Source organism: Psittacula echo, assembly GCF_963264785.1.
Source record: "Psittacula echo genome assembly, chromosome: 4".
NCBI lineage: Eukaryota > Metazoa > Chordata > Aves > Psittaciformes > Psittacidae > Psittacula > Psittacula echo.
Window position 1 is genome coordinate 78815413 of NC_137738.1, and position 21602 is coordinate 78837014.

The window sequence follows — 21602 nt, forward strand, 5'->3', positions numbered from 1 at the left end:
AAGGAGTATTGAAGCTAAATTATTTTAAATGATAAAAATATTCTAAGTGTAGCTCTGTGATTTCAGGACATATTACACTTTTATGAAACCTGAAAACTGTTATTATTACAGATTAGAAAATATGATGGTTAAATTCAAAGCTTATTGTGCCATTGTATTACACACAGGGTTGCATGAGCAAGTTCTCCCACATTAACCAACCATGCTAAAATTCTTAATTTTCCATATGTAAACTATACTCAACACTGGAAAATTATAATAATTTCCACAGAGTTGCAAATTAAATAGAACAGTGCACTATGACATGATGAGGAAACAATCCTTGCAGAAGTAAAATAGCAGTGGATATTCATTAGCTGTAAATTTTGCTGTAGGTACTTTAAAGACATTGAGAACCACATCACTGAAAAAGATTAATAAAAAATATAAGATGTTTCTTTCCTAAAAAGCCCAAAGTTATATGAGCAAGAATCTTCAGGAAGCTGTCACAAAACTTTTGAATGGAGATGAGGACTACCACCACAGACATTGGAAACCATACTGCAGAAAGGTATAAGAAGAATTTGCTTGTCAGTAGACCACTGCTATCTAGTCTTTATATAGTGGTAAAAGCACCAGTATTTTTTTTGATTCATCCTGAGTGCATATCTTCTTGGTGATGTAGCAGAGAAGCAGATATGCCAAGTTCTTTTCTCTCATGGCCTTCACAATATCCTAGATAAAGAATACTTATTGGTCATCAACTTGTAACAATATCTGAATAATAATAATAATAATAAAAAAATTATTTCTTTTTGATTACTAATGAGATTTGAGTGACTTCAAACTTAACATATCCTATGCATAACTCACACTACCAGAAAGTCCTTTTCTACTCACTTGTCCTTTTCTGTAAGTACCATAGCTCTTTATGTATCTGATAAGAGATAGGATAAATCCAAGCCTGTGGCCAGCAGTGAAATTCTGTTAATGGTCTCTGAAATAAAAAAAGATTGCTTGCTGTGTTATGAACAGAACCAGAAAACCTTGAATTAGTTTGAAATTAATTGGTCTCTCCAAGAGCAAATTAGTAATTAAAAATAACAACAATCTTAAAACCATTGCCTTCAGTTTCAACAAAGGATGGTTCCTTTAGGGCCCTCTTTTTTTACAGACACAAATTGTTCTAGACTTCTGGAACACAGTTATTTCTTAGAAACATTTGTACGCTACAGTAGTCAGCAATAGGCGTAAGTCAACAGGAATCACTTAACATTTGTCTAGAGTGTTCCAAAGCCAGCTATTAAGTTTACGGATTAGTTGTTCTGTTGTTTGAACTTATCCTTAGTTCTGTTGTTTGAACACCATCCTTATAATCTGCCAAAGCTATATCTTGCATTTTAACCCTTCCAAACTAGCAAAATGAAAAACAGAATCCAAATTTGAATTTTTAAGTGTGACCTGTTCTCTGAAATAAATAATGTTGTCACTAAAAAGTCAATGTCTGACAAAAGTTAACAAACACATACTGGTATCTGAAACAGCTGCAGTAACTCAGATTCCACTGCTTGCTAACATACAGTAAATTTTTACTTTTTATAGGTGATTGATATGAATGTATTTGTTGGGAATTCAACAGAAAAATCACATAAAAAAAATTATAATGGGAAAATAATGTAGGTGACTTTTAGGTTATTAATCTTTAAAGGTTTTCTACTACTATTTCCTTTCCTTGACTTCTCCCTGGTGAGGAGATGTGGGGGGAAATTAAAAGCACAAGAAAAGAATAAGAAGTGTTGGTGGAAATGCCTTTGGCTGTACATAAATATATTTCAAATATCATAGTGATAAAATTAATATTGAAGGTTCAATAAAATAAAAAGCCGTTGTAGAAGGAAGGAAATCAAGAAGTAACTTAAGAAACAGCTTTCATCATCATCTCTTTGTCCCAGTATTCATATTCAGTAATCTAGCCTTCAGAAATCCAGTTGGGTTGGACTAAGTGTCTATTATTTAGCTGAGTATCCTATTTCTGTCAGTAAAATATATACCTTAGTATATGTTCTTTAGGAAGACACCAGAGCATGGCTGCCTTTTGCAGTCCTTTTACCCATGTATTCCTCTGATGCTGTTGTTTCATGAGGATATTCCTGCTACTTAGTAGCTGCGTATGAATCTGCTATTCAATAATCTTTTTTTAATCTTTTTTTTTTTAAAACCTACGAGGCCTTGGGTGACATGGTTTAGTGTCAGGTGTCCCTGCCCATGGCAGGGGGATTGGAGCTTGATGATCTTAAGGTCCTTTTCAACCCTAACTATTCTATGATTCTATGATTCTATGATATTATTGGCCTTCACAACAGCTTGTAAGCTGACACTACATTCCAGAAATTCAATGGGGAAAGAAGTATATTCTTTTTTCTGTTTTAAATTGATTATTTATCTCCTACTAGTGAATTCCATTTAGTCTGAATATGGAGGGATTTGGAGATAGACGGTTTTATCTTCATCCTACCCACCATCACACAATTTTCTAAACCACTATTATAACCATCAGTGTTCTCCTGTCAAAATCATAAATTTCCAACCCTTTCAGTCTTTTCTTGTGAGGAGTACAAAGGAATCTGAGGAGGAGATTGATCAGTGGATCAATACTCCACCACCCCTAGGAGAAACAAGCCAGCCACCCAAGACAAAAGAAATTAAGGATCCCCTACCCTCTTGTGCCCAGGCAGATGGAAGGGACCTAGGAGACAGGGGAGGTTGGAAGCAGGTTAGTCCTCAGAGTGGATGGTATATTGCATCCCAGCCTATGGCGTCTTCCCAAGTACTGTCTACAACACATACAAGGCTCTGGTACCTGAAGAACAGGAAAATGAGGAAGATGATGAAGTAGACAAGGGATCACCCAGCTTGGAAGAGTCGCCATGAGTCAGTCATTCAATGGAAACATCATGAAAATCATGCAAATTAATTCTCAGATCTGGGTTTAGTGTCACTGCCAGAATTTTGGGGGTTTTGACCATGGGTCAGTCTACACAGCACCAGGCCTTCTGGTGGCAGATGAGGTACACCTGTCCCAAAATGGGAAAAAGTCCTGGCTAGCAGGGCTCATAGAGAGGGTTTTAAACTAGGTTTTAAGGGGGAAGGGAATAAAACCAGGCTCACTTGAAATAAGCTGGGGGATTGCATCCCAGAATTGGGAGACCAGATCCACAGGGCAACTTAAATGCATCTACACCAATGCCCCCAGCATGGGCAATAAACAGGAAGAGCTTGAAGCCATTCTGCAGCAGGAAAGCCGTGATGACATAGTTGCCATCACAGAAACATGGTGAGACAATCTACACAATTCTGGTGTGCTGACTTTGGCCTGTTTAGTATGCTGGTTGAGAGAGTCCCTTGGGAAACAGAAGGACAAAGGGGTCCAGGAAGGCTGGACACTCTTCAAGAATGAAATCTTCAAGGTACAGGATTCATTTAGATACCTGTATATGGACTTAATTGTATTCAGAAGCTCTTTTTGACCTTAGTGCCATGTCTGAGACCGCACTGAGAACTAGTGGCTTAGAGAAAAGTGGAATTCATGGCCTAATCAGTCCACGATATTCTGCTATTGCCTATGTATAAAATTTAATGGCTTGTGACAGCTCAATTAAAGCTAAGGAACTCAAGGTTTGTATGACAGATTGGTTGTTTATGAAGTGAATTTATATGTGTACATAATGTAATAATTTGCATAGTTAATTTATTATTGCTATAAGCATTACATTGGCTTGTGTAATTTATACCACTCTGCTGTTCAGATAAAAATGGATATTGATGGATTTGTTTTGACTCTGCACAGGTTGACCCTGACTAGAAATTTGTCTGGATAAAATTCCTTGCTGTCTGGTGTCAGAGAGCAGAGTACAGCTACATGGGAAGACTCAGAGTATGTCAGAGTATGTCTGCATGTGAAAACTTAAGTCAGGCAACACAGGCAAAACTGCTTAGGTCTTAATACTAGCAGAGTTCGAACTTCTGTCAACTGCTCTGGAAGAAGAAGGGTGAGTAAGAAGGACTGCTCACAGGCCACCTCCATAGCTCAGTGCTGAGGGTTCTTCTAGGGATTGGTGCACGGAAGATCATGTGATGTGACGGGAGGTTGCCAGGAGGGACAGGAACCAGCTGACTCTGGGGAGGTGCTTAGGCAACAGATATAAGGAATTGTAACTGCGCAATAAATCGTTGGTGACCCGCATTCCGTGAATGCTCTATGTCTTGACCCTAGTTCGGAGGGAACTAGTGCTTCCGTCCCTCACCACACGAGTAGCGAGAAACTACAGTTCTCACCAACAGATGTTGGGACATTAGCAAGAACATACATTCAAGTTTTATAAATATGTCTTTCAGGTAAAAAAGTTTCCTCAGAAAAGACTGATAAAAATGTAGGTGCAAAACACTGATGTTTAATGCAATTTCCTGCCAAGAGAGACTTAAATTTATGTCTATTCTACAAAGGGTGATTTTAAAATAGGTATATATTTTAATTGTAACCATCATAGTCATTATATCACTGGTGGATTCCATCTTTATGTTTTGTTTTCTTTCTTTTCTTCCTGGCATATAGCTATCTTCAGTTCGTATGTCTAATGTTGATATGGGTTTATCTCTTTTCCTGGTTTGGCATTTATACTTAAATATCTTAAGATAATTCCTCATTCAATTTAGACCAGGCATCTATGAAATCTTCCTGAGCCTGTAGGAACTTCCCAGAGATCTATCCATTCTGAAGCAACAGAGATACTGTGGGGGTAATTTGGGAAAAATAGGTATACAATTTGGTAGATTTTTAACAATATATCATTTTAAAAGCAACTTATTAGTTTAAAATTGGCTTAAGCTAAATAAACTCTGCCTGCAGCTGAAAAATGCTCTTTCCTGTTCTCAGTCTTGCATCACCACTTGCTGTCAGCTGAATCAGATCATTTAGCTTTGGTATGGTGTTTTTTTTTTCCCCAAGATTAGTTTTCAATCATAACTAATACTGGCTTGCTGTAGGGCCACATGATTGCTAGTATTGGCTGAAGGGAGGCAGCAAAAGCTGTAGCTGAGAAAGACAAGGGTATGATTTTGACAAAAAATGCAACCTTATTTTGGCTTAAGCTGATGATGAAGTAGTATTGCAAGATGTACTCAGGACTTTTCCTTCATGGTGAAATAACTGTCGGCAAGCCCAAATTTTTAATCTGTGTAGTGACAAGAATGTATCTTGTCTATTTGAAACCCTGTTACATGTTCCCATGCCTTTTTTAGTCTTTTATTATACGCGTGTAATGAAATACACATTGGTCACCATCTTGAGGCTACTTGGAGAATGAAGCAATGTGTGGATCCTGTTTGTTCACTGCAGTTTCATGTTGTAATTACATCACACCACTTTCTGAAAGGTAATGGCTTTCCAAAAGCTATACAGGGTCTTTGTATTAATCTATAATATACCTATTATGTCTCAGCTCCTCTGTTTTGCTCACTACCTCATGAACATAATCTTACAGTTGATGCCAATAGCAACTGGCATTTCTAGTTTTAAGTGGGAGGCAATCACTGACAGGTTGTCATTCTTACTGTGACTCATCAAAGCCTACTTTACTATCCTGTGAATGCTAGAAAGGCTATCCCTTTCCCCATATTCCCATTAAAAACCAAAAACCATGTGTTTGCTAGTGACTATCTGGCAAGTAATACAAGGTAAGCAGTCATTTCTAGCACACCTTGCTGCACATTTTAATTAATAACATTGTGCCAGAGATGAGGGTCTAGACACTTGCATGAAAAAGAAACAGCAATCAGATGTGGGTTGGATTTTCCTGTAATAAATATAATTACATAATTACAGCTAAATATAAGACTGTTTTTCCACCTCTTAGAGTGCCTTATCTAAGTGTTTTCACAGGAGGTGCCTCTTCAAAGTAGGGAAATTCCACTGCTTGAGTAGAGAGCCTTGAAGACCACATAATTCAGAGACCAGGCACCATTTCATGACCATCTGCACTGGTCAAGGGTACTCATTCTATCTGACCCTCAAGGCAGAATGGTGGGCATTCATCTAAGAACAAAGGCTACAGCTCTGGCTGAGGGGTCTGCACCATCTACTCCAGCAGCATCCAATGCCTCCACCCAGATGGAGCTGCTGAAGGGTGAGGCTGCAGTGCAGACCTCAGGCTACAGGAAGTGCCCAGACCTTTATCTTGGGGCAGAGGCAGGCAGCTTAAATCCCTCTATGCAAATGCACATAGCATGGGGAATAAACAAGAGGAATGAGAGATGTGCACACACCTGCAGTACTATGATTTTACTGGCATCACATAGATGTACTGGGATGGCTCCTATGACTGGAGTGTTGGAACGGAAGGATACAGACTCTTTAAGGAGAGGCAAAGATGGGGTATCACCCTCTGTGTCAATGACCACCTGGAGTGTATGGAGCTCCATTTGGGGATGGATGAGAAGCGAACCGAGAGCTCATGGGTCAGCATAAAGGGAGGGCAGGGACAGGTGAAATTATAGTGAGGGTCTGCTACAGATCAATCAGCGATTGAAACAATCTTGCCAGGGAAGTGGTGGACTCCCCAGTGTTGGACACTTTTAAGATTCACTGGACAGGGTGCTAGGCTATGCTCTTCCTAGAAAGGTTGGACCAGATGATCTTTCAAGTCCCTTTGAACCTGGCATTCTGTGATTCTTTCTCTTCTGTTAGAGAAGCCAACAGGAGAGGTGTTATGCCCGACCTTGTTTTCACCAACAGGAAGGGGCTGGTGGAGAATGGGAAGATCAAGGTCTGCCTTGGCTGCAGTGACCACGCAATGGTGGAGTTCAAGAACCTTAGGGTCAAAATCCAAGGAGGATGCACAGCAAGCTCACTACCCTGGACTTCAGAAGAGCAGACTTTGGCCTCTTAGTACCATGGGATAAAGCCCTGGAGGGAAGAGGGACCCAAGAAAGCTGATTAATATTCAAAGATCATTCAAGGATCACATTGCCCAAGTTCAGGAGCTAATAATCCCAGCAAAGACAAAGTCAGGCAAAAACACCAGGAGGTCTGCGTGTATGAACAAGTTGCTCCTGGACAAACCTGAACACAAAAAAGGAAGCCTGCAGAGGGCCATTCTGTGATTCTGTTCTTATTAATACAAATGCAAATAGAGTAACTTCAGTGGAGAGAGGGTGATACATAAGAAACAGCCTATGAATACAGTAAACTTGCAGACACCTCCTAATACATTTAAGTAAACGAATCCATCATACCTGTCAAGGACAGCACTCTGGTTTACTTTAGGCAAATTAAATGTTGCAAAATATAAGATTTCAAATGGCACCTTCAAACTTCTATAATCGGATTTAAGCATTCTTTAATTTTCCCAAGCACAAAAATTAATTATGTACGTTTTCAAAAGCCTGTGGATTTTTACAGACTGTCATCTTCTCTTTACTATTTTTAAGGTAGATCTGCTTAATTGAAATAATTTAGTGCTAAATTTCTTTCAAAATTAATGAAGTAACACATTGTTTTGAACTGGAGGTGCATTTTTCAGCATTACATGGTGGAAGTAATCACGGAAATTGTATCAAATATTTCACCAATTAAAACATCAATAAATGTACATAAATACATAGTAAGTATATAAATAACATTTCAATGGAGCATCTACAGGACATAACCCTGGGACCAGTATCATTTTCTCATGACACTTTCTAAACCTTCTAATCACTCCTTGACCTGAACAGGATAGAGTTGTTTAAACATACCATATGGTATTTATATAAAATAACAATGTAACCTGTAAAAACACTGAGCAACAAGGTTCTAAATTTTATTTATTATTAGGAAGGAATAAACAGAAGCATGGAGAAATGTGTACAAATACCTGATGGGATGGTAAAGAAGACGGAAATAGACTCTTCTCAGTGGTATTCAGTAACAGGACAAAAGGCAATGGGCACAAACTGAAACACAAGTCCATTTAAATTAAGAAGGTACTTTTTTACTTTAAGGTTGGTTGAGCACTGGAACAGGTTGCTCAGGAACAAGTCGTTGAGTCTCCATCCTTGGAGATACTCTAACCCCAACTGAACATGGTCCTTAACAGCCTGCTGTATCTGGATCTGCTTTCAGCCTGAAGGGTTGCCTTCATTCAGGACACAGAAGACTTCACGGAAGGATTTAGGGATAGGGTTTTCTGAAGCACATATTGTTCCCACTTATACTATTCACGTCACCAAATTATGTATGGCTGATTTACATGAAGGAAATATATGAAGTTATAGTTACAAACCCATCCATTGGTACTAGCCATTGTGCAGTGAAACTTTCTAACGTTCTTTCACTTAATGCTAATTTCATCATTCTAGTAAACCACCGAGTTCCTTTTTCTTCACTTTAAATATTACTCTTTCAGTAGCTTCATTCTAGCATGAGTTTATTACAGGAAACTGTGCTGCCCATAACAAACAACATAAAAGTTCACAGCATGTTTTTAGCAGAAAAATACTGCAATAATACCAGATATTTAAAAATTACATTTATTTCATTTAAGTTTTATTATATGTAAAAAAAAAAAAACAACAAAATATCCCTAATGTTTCAAGAAATTCTGAGAAAAAAGAGCTAGACAAATAGACAGAAGAAAAGCTTTTTATCATTCCCAGGTAGAAAGAGAAGATCTCCTTGATGCTCATGATCTACAAAATGCTGAGAGTGAGAAAACTTTTTGGTGAAGTATCATCGCATTTCTGTCTTTTATAGAATTCTCTAAGCTGTCTCAGTGGTCATTGTTAGAGATACTATGTTGATCCCTGTGGACCTCTTATCTGTTGTGCAACAGTCTTTATGTCTTGCATCATAGATACGCCAATTTAAACCAAACAGCTTGTGTCTTGTATTGATAAATAAAGCCTTAAATATCCCCACTATACCTTTATGGTACACTGCTCAGCTAGTTTCCAAATATTTAGCTTTCAGTTCCATGTCTGACCTTTATCCCTGCTGAATACAAATTCTTGATGTGTTAGCTTACTGGCAGGAAATAAGTAAATTAATAATATGTTCTCTTAAGACCTCTGCAAGCTGTCTTTTCTTATGACCTTAAAGATTAAAAGGCTAGTTAAGTATGTACAAAGACTTTGAAAGTCTAGTCATATTCTAGTTTCACATCTTACTGATCACAGAATGAACTTACATGTCCCCAGTTGCAATATGAAGATTACACATCTATAAAATGCTTTGAAATGGGAGGTATATTCACTAGCTGTGGATGATCTAAAACAGGGGATTATCACTATCATTTTAGCTGTAGCCTGTATGTGTTTATGTTCATATTTGTAAAACGAAAGTGAATCTAAAAATTTCCAGAGGAACAACACACCAAAGGAGCCATTCCTGAATAGAATTTTGTATTGGCATTATTTTATAACTCAGAAGAATTAGTATAATTTGATCTAAATTGTATATTATATTTTACTATGCAATAATATGTGTATGTTTTAATCATTTTAAAAGCTAAATATATTGATTTTCATAAAGACTTAAACTGTAATATATCTGTCTCACTTCACTGGTCATCTGTTTTATGAGACGCCAAACCCAGTAAACTGACAGATACAAGGCTGCCGCAGCTCTATGTCCCCACATTCAGAAAGCAACAATGTTGAGCAACATGGAGGGTTGACCATGGCTGGATGCCAAGTGTCTCCACTGAAGCCATTCTATCACTCCCCTTAGTCAACTGGACAGGGAAGAAAAAAAAAATGGAATGCTCGTGGGTCAAGATAAGGACAAGGAGAGATCATGCTTATTGTCTGTCTACTACAGTCAGTGGAGATCCAATCAGTATAGTGAGTGGAGTTCAAGGAACTATTAAGCTGACCAAATGTAGATACCCAACTTGGTATAAAATAAATAGTTTTTAGGCTGCAATAACCAGATTTTATGGATTACAATGAGGGTTTAGGTACCTATAATATATGCCTTATTCTGCATACTAAAATTGCAGGTTTATATAATTCAGGTTGGAATGGATTTCAGGAGATCCTCTAGTACAAACACAATTTGAAAGCATGGGTAACATGTCAACACTATAGGTAAGTGTCTAAATTAGGCACTACTCCTAATGACCTAGTAATTACAAATAAGGGTAGGGGTTTCCTATGTTTGTAGATTTTATTTTCATAAGTTTATCAATTATTTAAAAAGACACCTTTGTATTTGCTTAAGTTCCCTACATAGTCCAGGTCTGAAGTCATTAAAAGACAGCAATCTTTTCATCGACTGAATGGAGAAGATACATACTTGAATAAAGTGGATTAAATCTCACTACTGGTATTATTCTCATATATTATGGACAGATATTTAAAGAGCAGTTTATCTTATCTTCCAGTAGAATCTAATAATTTTCTATCCAATGCTTTATGTAGAACTTCAACCTATAAATGTTGAAAGACCTGCAACAGGTAAAAGTATTTTCTCCATTCTTGCTTCATGAAACAAGATTCAGTCACTTACTTTAGTACTACCTTTTCAAGACTGAATACACCAATTTTGATTACTATAATCTGTAAGATCTTTTTGTCATAATTATTAAGGATGACAATCAATATGAAGACAAAAAATAAAGGAAAAAAGAAAATATTACTTGTTAATTTATGCTTGAATTCCTTGATAGCTTACTAGCTTGTTATCCTTCACTCTTTTGAAGTTACACTTCTGGTATTCCGGGTTGTACTATTGAGACAATGTCATAACATGTCTTGGATATAATGCCATAGTACATGGTTCCATGGCTTAAACACAGATACAGCAATGGGTCTGTAGGACTTTTAAAAATGGATTAAAAATCCATTAGTTTTAAAAGAGTGAAGAGTTCTCACAAAAACTCACAGAATACTGACAATATGAGGCTGACATCTTCGATTACATGATCTGACCCTATTTTTTGTCATATATTGATACATTGTACCTTCTTTTTGTATGGAAGGATCTCTTGGGTATGAGCTGTGGTTCTTTATTGCATGTAATAATATTGTTTCTCTACTACATTCTTAAAAAACAAAAAAAAACCCAAAAAAAACCCCACAACACAAAAACCCCAACAACAACAACAAAAAAACCAAACTGAAAACCTAGACTTACTTTGAATATAGATCTAGTGATTTGTATGTAACAGATTTACTGCACTTAGACTCTGTCTTATTTGGCTATTTGTATAGATCAGTTTTGATCCACTCCAAACTAATCATCACTAATTCATATATATCTAATAATATATATAATATTTAATTATACTAAATCAACAATAAGACATCCTTAAAAGCTATGAAAAAAAAACCCTATTTACTCATGACTATATAATACAAACCAAGAAACACCAATGTCAAAAATCCTGAGGTTATTGTAAACCTAATCTAGAGTTCTTTAAACACACAAACCCCTGCTTATTCTTGAATTCCTGTTATTCTCAAGACAGCTTTATATTCTAGGACTGAGTTAAATTTAATCTCCCAAGGTCAGTCATGAGAATGCAAATATATAAAACTGTGAGTAAAATGTTTTATTAAGTGATAGAGAATTGTTTTTTTTACCTGATTTGGAGATCAGATTTCATATGGTCTATAATTTGTCAAGAGTAAAAAGAAGGCTAATTACAATCATAGCATTGAAACTGTGATGGTAAAAGAGACTGAAAATAACGTGTAATTCAATCCTGAAGACCATTCTTTAGATGCCAGCATAAAGCTCCTATCTTACTTAATGAATTTTATGTGTACAGAATAAGGTAGACCATTATTCCTAATGATTAATTTCTTACTGTGATCCACAGATTAAAGACATGGAAGATGAGATAGGATTGATAAATCATTTTGTCTGATTGGTAAAAATTCTATGTGTATTTGCATATCTAAAATTATGATCCCATCACTCCAAGACCACTACAAAACCCTCAGTTTTAGTTCTTACAGGAATCTGTCACCAGAAACCTGCAAAATTCAGGGACTTGATGTTATTAGGAACATCAAGTTTGATAAGACAAACTTGCAAATCAAAGCACTTTATATGGCCTTAATTCACCAGATTAACTCCAAATAATGCTATAAGCAAGGCTACTTCAAAGAGCTGTTACTTTTCTGCACTGTTTGTATAAAAAATAACCCACAAAATACTAACAGCACTGCCCTGTGGATGCAGGCCATTAGTACTGCATTTTTTTCTCATGTTTAATGAGGAAGAAAAATGAGCATTTTAAAGGATTCATTAATATGTGAATTGTATTCCTTTAGCCCAAGAAATATATAATTTCTGTGACTAATAAAAGATAAAGGCTTTTGCCAACCATTGAAGCCTGAAGAATTATCTAGACTTGTCTTAATCTGAGCTGACTTTAGGCTGGTTAAGCCATCATAGCAATTGTTTAGTGATGAGGTAATGACTGACTATATTTCAGGCTTTTGGTTATCTTCATGAATACCATACATGATAAAGATTTAACAAATCTGTGTAAGGGATCAGTGAAGAAAGAGCAAGTAAACAGTCTGCATTAGCAAAAACATGGAAAAAAAACCTAATCATATCAAAGACAGAGAGGGAAGAAATCCCTTTCCCTCAAACCTGTATTCTCCTGGTGAGGAAGCTCTGGCATTTGCAGTTCTTCACAAGCCATTGTATTCATCTAGGGTAAGACAGGAATCATCAGATGCCTCAGGCAGTGGAATGTTGAATATAGCATCAGAGACAAAAGGGTAAATATAGGAAAAGGGTTGCTTATGTATGACAGTGATAAACTTAGCTGAAGGTGACATTAGTGCATTGGTTGTATAATTCAGACTGTATTAGTATCATCTTTATAGGACTAATAATAACTGTATTGTTATACTTTAATTAGCTGTTTGTTGATTGCAGCAAAGTACTAATTAGATTAAAAGTACACATGTAAGTCTGTCCCCTTTCACCCACAGTATAATTTTGAATGCAGCATATGTGGGAAATGTAAGCACTATGTTAATGCTGAACATTACCATTTGGCACACCAGATTACCTCAGGCAGCATGTTTACCCAGTAAGATTTTACCTATGACTCTGTTAACATTCTCTCTCCTTTTGATCCAGAGCCATGTTAAAACTTTATTTATCACTAAGTACTCAGTCAGAAATATATTTATCTAAAAATATACTAATGACTATAATGCCCTCACTGGCCCCCATCCTTAAAGCATATTTTTTGTACAGATGGCTTATCCTATTAGTCTTCTCTTTGTATTACAATAATTAGCTTTTTCGATAACTCACCTTTACAATACTGATTCAAACTTTTTCTTAGTGTATATGATCAAAATGTCTTACACAAGGTAAAAGTTAAACAATTTCATACTAGATTTATTCCTGAGTTTGTATGTGCATTATTAAACACATTTATACATTTGGAGATATGAGCACCATAACTTAAACCCTAGCATGAGTTACTTCAATTATTTAAATACTTTAATGACTGACTGAATCTGTGGGTCTGTGATTCCATTGTGCCTCTGTATTACATTGCTGCAGTTTAAGCCCAGCCACTTAAACTAAGTACCACACAGCCACTCGTTCACCCACCCTTCACCTTCCCAGAGGGATGGGGAGGAGAATAAAAAAAAAAAAAAGGTAAAAACCCGCAGGTTAAGAACAGTTTAATAATTGAAATAAAATAAAATATAAAATAATAATAGGAAATAGAGAGGGGAAAGAATAAGGTCACTCCACCCTCAAAATACCAAGTGATGTCCAGTACAGTTGTCTACCACCATTTGACCAATGACACAGCCTTCCTACGAGTAGTGATCAGTGGAGCTGAAAAGTCCTTGTTAGGGTAAGCACTATTAGCAACATCAGTGTTACCATTGTTCTCAGATTAAAGCCAAAACACAGCACTGTACCAGCTACTAGGAGAAAAATTAACTATATCCCAGTTGAAATCAGGACATATTTGTGTGTGTATTTGCATGGGTTTCATTTTGGTCCAATTTTGGAATGATTTTCATAAGACTATAGGGTCAAAGGAGTGAAAAAATAAAATTATAGAAGCCCTCCAGCTTAGTGGTTTGCTTGTTTTTTCCAAGTTTTGTAAAAAACATTATTCAGATTGATTTGGTTTAGAGCTCTTTCTGATTACTCAAAGCTTACTGATTTTGTTCTCTTCTCTTTTGCATTCTCCAAGGGTGCTTTATGCTTACTTTTGTAACTGACAAGGTGGCAAAAATATTTTTTAATTAACAGGGTTCATTGATTCTGTTAATCCTACAATTTGCAGTCAGAAATATGTTTGCTTCTCTCTGGAGACTCAACATTCAGTGTTAAATTAATGAAGACTGCAACTGATAAAAATAATTATTGCTTATTTAAGAAAACAGGCAAGTAAGTAATCTTTAACCTGTATGGTTTTTTTTCCATAGTTCCATAATTTACCTTTTTTTTCTATATTTTAATAGGTGCTTTTAGCACTTACAGAACTGACCTTTTATTTATTATTAAAATCAGTATATCAGTTCTCAGAAGTAGACTTAAACATTTGTATTGTTGGTTAAAGTTGCTTGCAGTTTCAGGTTCCTGGGAAAAGATAAACTATTTGTATTAAATTTCTGGAAAAAAAAACCCAACAATTTCATATGGTTTTGAAATATTTTTTCGTTTCAAAGATCAGCTTGTTATCTATTATTACATTTTAGTCTTAAAACAGTAACTATTCACCTTAATATTAATGGTTCCTGTTTCTTGTGAGAATTAGGAAGTAATCAGAATAGATAGCTACAGTGCTCCTACTGTTCTTCATAGCTTCCCAGATCTTCAGGGTGTGAAAATAGATGGCAGTCTTGCATACGTTGTTCAGACCTTTGTTTTCAGCATGGAAAATGAAACATTTTGATTTATTGACTCTTAAGTAGAAAGAGAGAGAAAAAAATCCCAAAACCCTATATTGAGAAGGAAAACAAAACAAGATGCTGGAAAAGAACTAAGAAAAAAAAAAAAAACAAGAGTCTAGTTACAGCTACCTGGTGCAGCTAATATTGCACACTGCTAAAGTTTGTTGATAAATGGAAAAGAGGTACCTAGAAGTTAAATTCTGCATCTCTGTTCACCAATTAACACACAAACTAGCAGGCTGCATTAGAGATACAGGATATAAAGAAAAAAAAAATTGTACATTATATTGCAGGAATGTTTTAAAGATAAAACAACAGAAGGAAAGGAATAAAATTATGGACCTTGGAAAAGAAGGTCTTTTTCTTTGGAAAAAGAAACAAAAAGGAGAAACCAAAAGAAGTAGGTGTAGATAATATGAAATAACAAGTCTGTATCATAAAATCATGTATTTAGGTTGGAAGAGATCCTTAAGATCATCGAGTGCAACAGTTAGCCTAACACTACTAAGTTCACCACTAAACCACATCCCTAACAAAGTCGCAAAATGAGTGGTTTAAGGTCTTAAAACTTAGACTACATGTCTCACCAAAGGTATCAGCAAGAATAGTTTTAGTATGGATTTGTAAAAGCGTGACTTAAATTTGATGGCAAAGTTCACTCTAACATCTACACCCCTTTTAAATACCTTCACGGATGGTGACTCCACCACTTCCCTAGGATGCCAATTCCAGTGCATGACCACACTTTTGGTGAAGAAATTTTTCCTTGATCTTGTAGGAGAGAAAATCGAAGAGATATATTAACTTTCAGAGGAACATATTCAACTGGATTTGGTTAGTTCCTAGCTTTTTACAAAATTCGTCCACATTAGCTGAAAAGCTAAACTTATTTTACAGTTAGTTTGTTGTAGCAAATGTGTACACAGATACATGAATACTTACAGAAAGCTAGAGAAGTAGAGAAGGTAAAATATGACTATATTTTAACTATTACCCAGGCATATGTTAATAGTTTTTAAATCTTTCTCAATTATTGCAGACATGCCTTATAACCATTTCTCCTGTAATGCAGAACCTTTATATCTTGGTTATTTCAAACACAGGAAAGGTAACATCAGTTCCTCTGCAGCTTAAGGAGGATGTCTAAGTAGACTGAAAGATCTAGAATGGGATAACTTACCCCACATCACACAGGAGTTATGCATTCAAAAACAGACTAGAACTTCGGACTTATTAATTCTTATGATAATGCAAATTACTACATAATTGCTGATGTCTAATGTATCTTCTTATGAAACATCTGAGTTAATAAGTTTACTATCTAACATATACATTTAGGCTATTTCAGCAGCCATACTTGAAAATTACCCATGCAGAATACCTACATGCTACACAAGAAGCACAAAAGAAAGTGTGCTGTAAGTTTAGACTTTGAATTGGTGGTTGATTTCCAGCTAAGATATACAATGGAACAATTTTCTTGAATCAGGGTTTATATCTTTTTTTTTTTTCTTAATAGAGCTGAGATTACTGACACTTTTGTTTAGTGGACAATGAAGTCTTTTGAAATCATCAGTGTTCACAATGTCATCATTTTTAGAACATTTCAGGGTTTATTCCTTGATGCAAACTCTTGCTTCATAACACAGAATATTAAAAATTCAGAATGATGAAACTGGAGTTAAACATTTTCCTTTTAATAAAAGAACACTTTTCACATAGGCCTAAAAGAAATACTGTTTTTTGGTTTGGGCTTTTGTCCTGGGTTCAGCAGCAGTCAGTTTTTCTCCTTAGTAGCTGGTGCAGTGCTGTGGTTTTGACTTTCGGCCTGGGAATAATACTGACAAAGCCGATCTTTTCAGTTGCTGGTCAGAATGTTTAACCTGACCAAGGACCTTATCAATCTCATGCTCTGCCAGGGAGGAGGGGAAGCTGGGAGGAAGCAGGGACAGGACACCTGACCCAAACTAGCCAAGGAGGTGTTCCATACCACAGCACGTCATGCCCAGGGATGTAACTGGGAGCTACCCGGAAAGGCATGTCCTCTTCTCTGTCAGGCTCATTTCCGGCGGGCGGTATCATATTCTCTTCCTTTGTTATTTCTTTTATCATTATTATTACTGGTGGCAGCAGTAGTGATTTGTGTTATACCATAGTTACTAGACTGGTTTTATCTCAACCCGTGGGAGTTACATTCTTTCGATTCTCCTCCCCATCCTTCAGGGCGGGGGGGGGAGTAGAAACTGCGTGGCTGACTTGCTGACTGGCTTAAACCACGACAGTTCTTTTTGGCGCCCAACGTGGGGCACGAAGGGTTGAGATAACGACAGATCTGACCGGAGTGTGTCTAGTTGTATTTGTGATAAGCAGTCAGTGTTTTGGATTAATAGTCACTCGTCACAATGCTGATTTATTGGCTATCAAAGTTGTTGTTTATGATCTCACAGTTTCAATATGCCGTAGCTTACTTAGAGCCGGTATTTGCTGTGTTAGTGTTTTTTAAATGGGGCTTGGGCTAAGGTTATTGTCTCATTGTATTTTATGGTAATGACTTGCAATACAATAGAAAAATTGATCATGAAACTGATCTGGCTTATGTTCCCAGTGTGGTCACCACCTTTATACTTTGGGAAGTATATAATACAAGTGCTTAGATTTTTTCTCCTTCCTGGGTGGTCAACCACCAACTGTTCGCTGATTGTGATGGGGATCACCATGTTGGCACGTATACAGAGTGTGTTTTGTCCACAACCATTACATCTGATCTCAAGAGTTAAGCAGAGTCAGGTTTGGGTCTTGTCTGGGATTAGACGATGATATAGGGGGACCAAGAAATTTTCCCTGAGGCTGGACAGCCATGAGTGGCAGGGTGTGTGGGATAGTACGGGCAAATATCTAGGTCAGTGGGCCCCTTCAGTGCTTTGTAATTTCACCACCGAACAAGTGCAAAATCCAGAAGAATTAGTAAAACACTTAAATGAGGTGTGTTGTCATCCTGGTCATACCAGAGAGGGACAAATCATGTCAACGTGCTGGGGCTTGGCCTATGCTTACCGGGCCTTGTTCAACACTATCCAGCACCTTCAAAAGGAAAAAAATGTCCCTGGATCTGAGGGCGAAGCAACAGACAGCGCAGCTACTCCAGCTACGAGCACAGCAGCTACACCATCCCCAGCGACAAGTACAGCCACTACTCAAACTTCGACTGCAACAGACAGTGCAGCTACCCCAGCTCCAAGCACAGCAGCTACACCACCCCCAGCGACAAGTACTGTTGCTACTCAAACCACAGTGATAATCACTGCAGCTAAACCAGAGGACCAATTCGTACCAATATCGATTGCCCCTGTACGCAAGAGAAAAAGCAAAAAAGAGGCAAGAAGGGTGAAGCAAGATGAAGAAACAATGTATTCACCACCCGGGCCACCATCTGATCAGGAGTCATCATCACATGACGAAGAAGAAGAAGAAGAGGTGACTTCTCGACCTCGGACCTCAACCGAGCTACGGAATATGCGAAAAGATTTTACCCGTCAACCAGGGGAGCACATCATCACCTGGTTGCTACGATGCTGGGACAATGGGGCCGATGGCCACGAACTAGAAGGTACGGAAGCCTAGCAGCTGGGATCACTTGCTAGAGAAGGGGGAATTGACAAAGCAATTGCAAGAGACAAAAAGTCCCTCAGTCTTTAGAGGCAGCTCTTGGCAGCTGTGAAAGAAAGGTTTCCATACAAGGACGATGTTATGAGTCGTTTGGCCAAGTGGACTACTTTAGACAAAGGCATCCAGTCTCTGAGGGAATCAGCCATCGTAGAGATGATCTATCACACCAAACCGAATAACGGAGATATACCCATAGACCCAGATGAAGTCGAATGTACACGACCCATGTGGCGAAAACTTACACGGAATGCACCGTCATCATATGCCCATTCACTGGCAACAGTAACCTGGAATGACGCAGTACCACTAACAGTGGATGAAATGATTCATAAACTCCGAGAGTTCGAAGACAATCTCACCCCTTCCATCATCTCAGCTGTGGAAAAACTGTCCCAGGATCTCAAGCAATTGAGGGACGATCTATCTGATTTATCCAGCTCCTCATGTGTACCAACACACATCTCAGCTGTTAACAAAAGACGTCCTATTGTTCGAGAGAGAAGATATAGAAGGCATACACCATGGGCCACCCTATGGTTTTACCTGCGGGATCATGGAGAAGACATGACGAAATGGGATAGAAAACCTACTTCAGCTTTGGAGGAACGGGTGCATGAATTGAAAATAGGAACAAGGGTCAAGACTAATCATCCCATGAGAGCTGCGGCTTCAGTCTCTGGTGAGCAGGTTCCCAGATGGAGCGGAAGAGCTGATTTTACTCCAGCTCCTATGATAACGAAGAATAATCCCTTTCAATACGACTTAGGTGTCCAACGTTGTGATGACTGTTAGAAGGACCCTGCCTCCAGCCAGGTGGAGGTAGGGGACAATCGGATTTACTGGACTGTGTGGGTCAGATGGCCTGGCACATCAGTCCCACAGAAGTATAAAGCTCTTGTAGATGCCGGTGCACAGTGTACCCTGATGCCATCAAGCTGTCAAGGGGTGGAACCCATCTATATTTCTGGAGTGACAGGAGGATCCCAAGAGTTGACTGTACTGGAGGCTGAGATCAGCCTGACTGGGAGGAAATGGCAAAAGCACCCCATTGTGACTGGTCCAGAGGCTCCATGCATCCTCGGCATAGATTACCTCAGGAGAGGGTACTTCAAAGACCCAAAAGGGTACCGATGGGCTTTTGGTATTGCTGCTTTGGAGACTGAGGAAAATGAGCAGCTGTCCACCTTGCCTGGTCTCTCAGAGGATCCTTCTGTTGTGGGGTTGCTGAAGGTCGAAGAACAAGTGTCAATCGCAACAACAACAGTGCACTGGCGGCAGTATCGCACCAACTAAGACTCCCTGATTCCCATCCATAAGCTGATCCGTAGACTGGAGAGTCAGGGAGTGATCAGCAGGACCCGCTCACCCTTTAATAGCCCCATATGGCCAGTGCGAAAGTCTAACGGAGAGTGGAGACTAACAGTAGACTATCGTGGCCTGAATGAAGTCACACCACCATTGAGTGCTGCCGTACCGGACATGCTAGAACTTCAGTATGAACTGGAGTCAAAGGCAGCCAAGTGGTATGCCACGATTGATATTGCCAATGCATTCTTCTCAATTCCTTTGGCAGCAGAATGCAGGCCACAGTTTGCTTTTACTTGGAGGGGAGTCCAGTACACTTGGAACCGACTGCCCCAGGGGTGGAAACACAGCCCTACCATCTGCCATGGACTGATCCAGAATGCACTGGAACAGGGGCAAGCTCCAGAACACCTGCAATACATTGATGACACTATTGTGTGGGGCAATACAGTGGAAGAAGTCTTTGAGAAAGGGAGGGAAATAATCCAAATCCTGCTGAAAGCTGGTTTTGCCATAAAACGGAGTAAGGTCAAGGGACCTGCACAGGAGATTCAATTTTTGGGAATAAAATGGCAAGATGGACGTCGCCAGATCCCCACAGATGTGATCAACAAAATAACAGCAATGTCTCCACCAACTAATAAGAAAGAAACACAAGCTTTCTTGGGTGCTGTGGGGTTCTGGAGAATGCACATCCCAAATTACAGTTCGATTGTAAGCCCTCTCTATCATGTGACCCAGAAGAACGATTTTAAATGGGGCCCTGAGCAACAACAAGCCTTTGAGCAAATTAAACGTGAGATAGTTCATGCAGTAGCCCTTGGACCAGTCCGGACTGGGCCAGATGTAAAAAATGTACTGTACACCGCAGCTGGGGAGAATGGTCCTACCTGGAGCCTCTGGCAGAAAGCTCCAGGGGAGACTCGAGGTCGACCCCTCGGCTTTTGGAGTTGGGGATACAAAGGATCTGAGGCCAGCTATACCCCAACTGAGAAAGAGATACTGGCAGCCTATGAAGGGGTTCGAGCTGCTTCGGAGGTGATTGGCACTGAAGCACAGCTCCTCCTGGCACCCCCGTTGCCTGTGCTGGGCTGGATGTTCAAAGGCAGGGTCTCCTCTACACATCATGCAACCAATGCGACATGGAGTAAATGGGCTGCACTAATTACACAACGAGCTCGAATAGGAAATCCCAGTCGTCCAGGCATTCTAGAAGTCATCATGGACTGGCCAGAGGGCAAAGATTTTGGAATGTCACCAGAGGAGGAGGTGATGTGTGCTGAAGAGGCCCCACCATATAATAAACTATCAGAAAGTGAAAAGCAGTATGCCTTGTTTACTGATGGGTCCTGCCATATTGTGGGAAAGCATCGGAGATGGGAAGCAGCCGTATGGAGTCCTCAACGACAAGTTGCAGAAACTGCTGAAGGAGAGGGTGAATTGAGTCAGTTTGCCGAGGTGAAAGCCATCCAGCTGGCCCTGGACATTGCTGAACGAGAAAAGTGGCCAGTACTTTATCTCTATACTGACTCATGGATGGTGGCAAATGCCCTGTGGGGGTGGTTGCAGCAATGGAAGCAGAGCAACTGGCAACGCAGAGGTAAACCCATCTGGGCTGCTGCACTGTGGCAAGATATCGCTGCCCGGGTGCAGAACCTGGTGGTGAAGGTACGCCATGTAGACGCCCATGTACCCAAGAGTCGGGCCACTGAGGAACACCA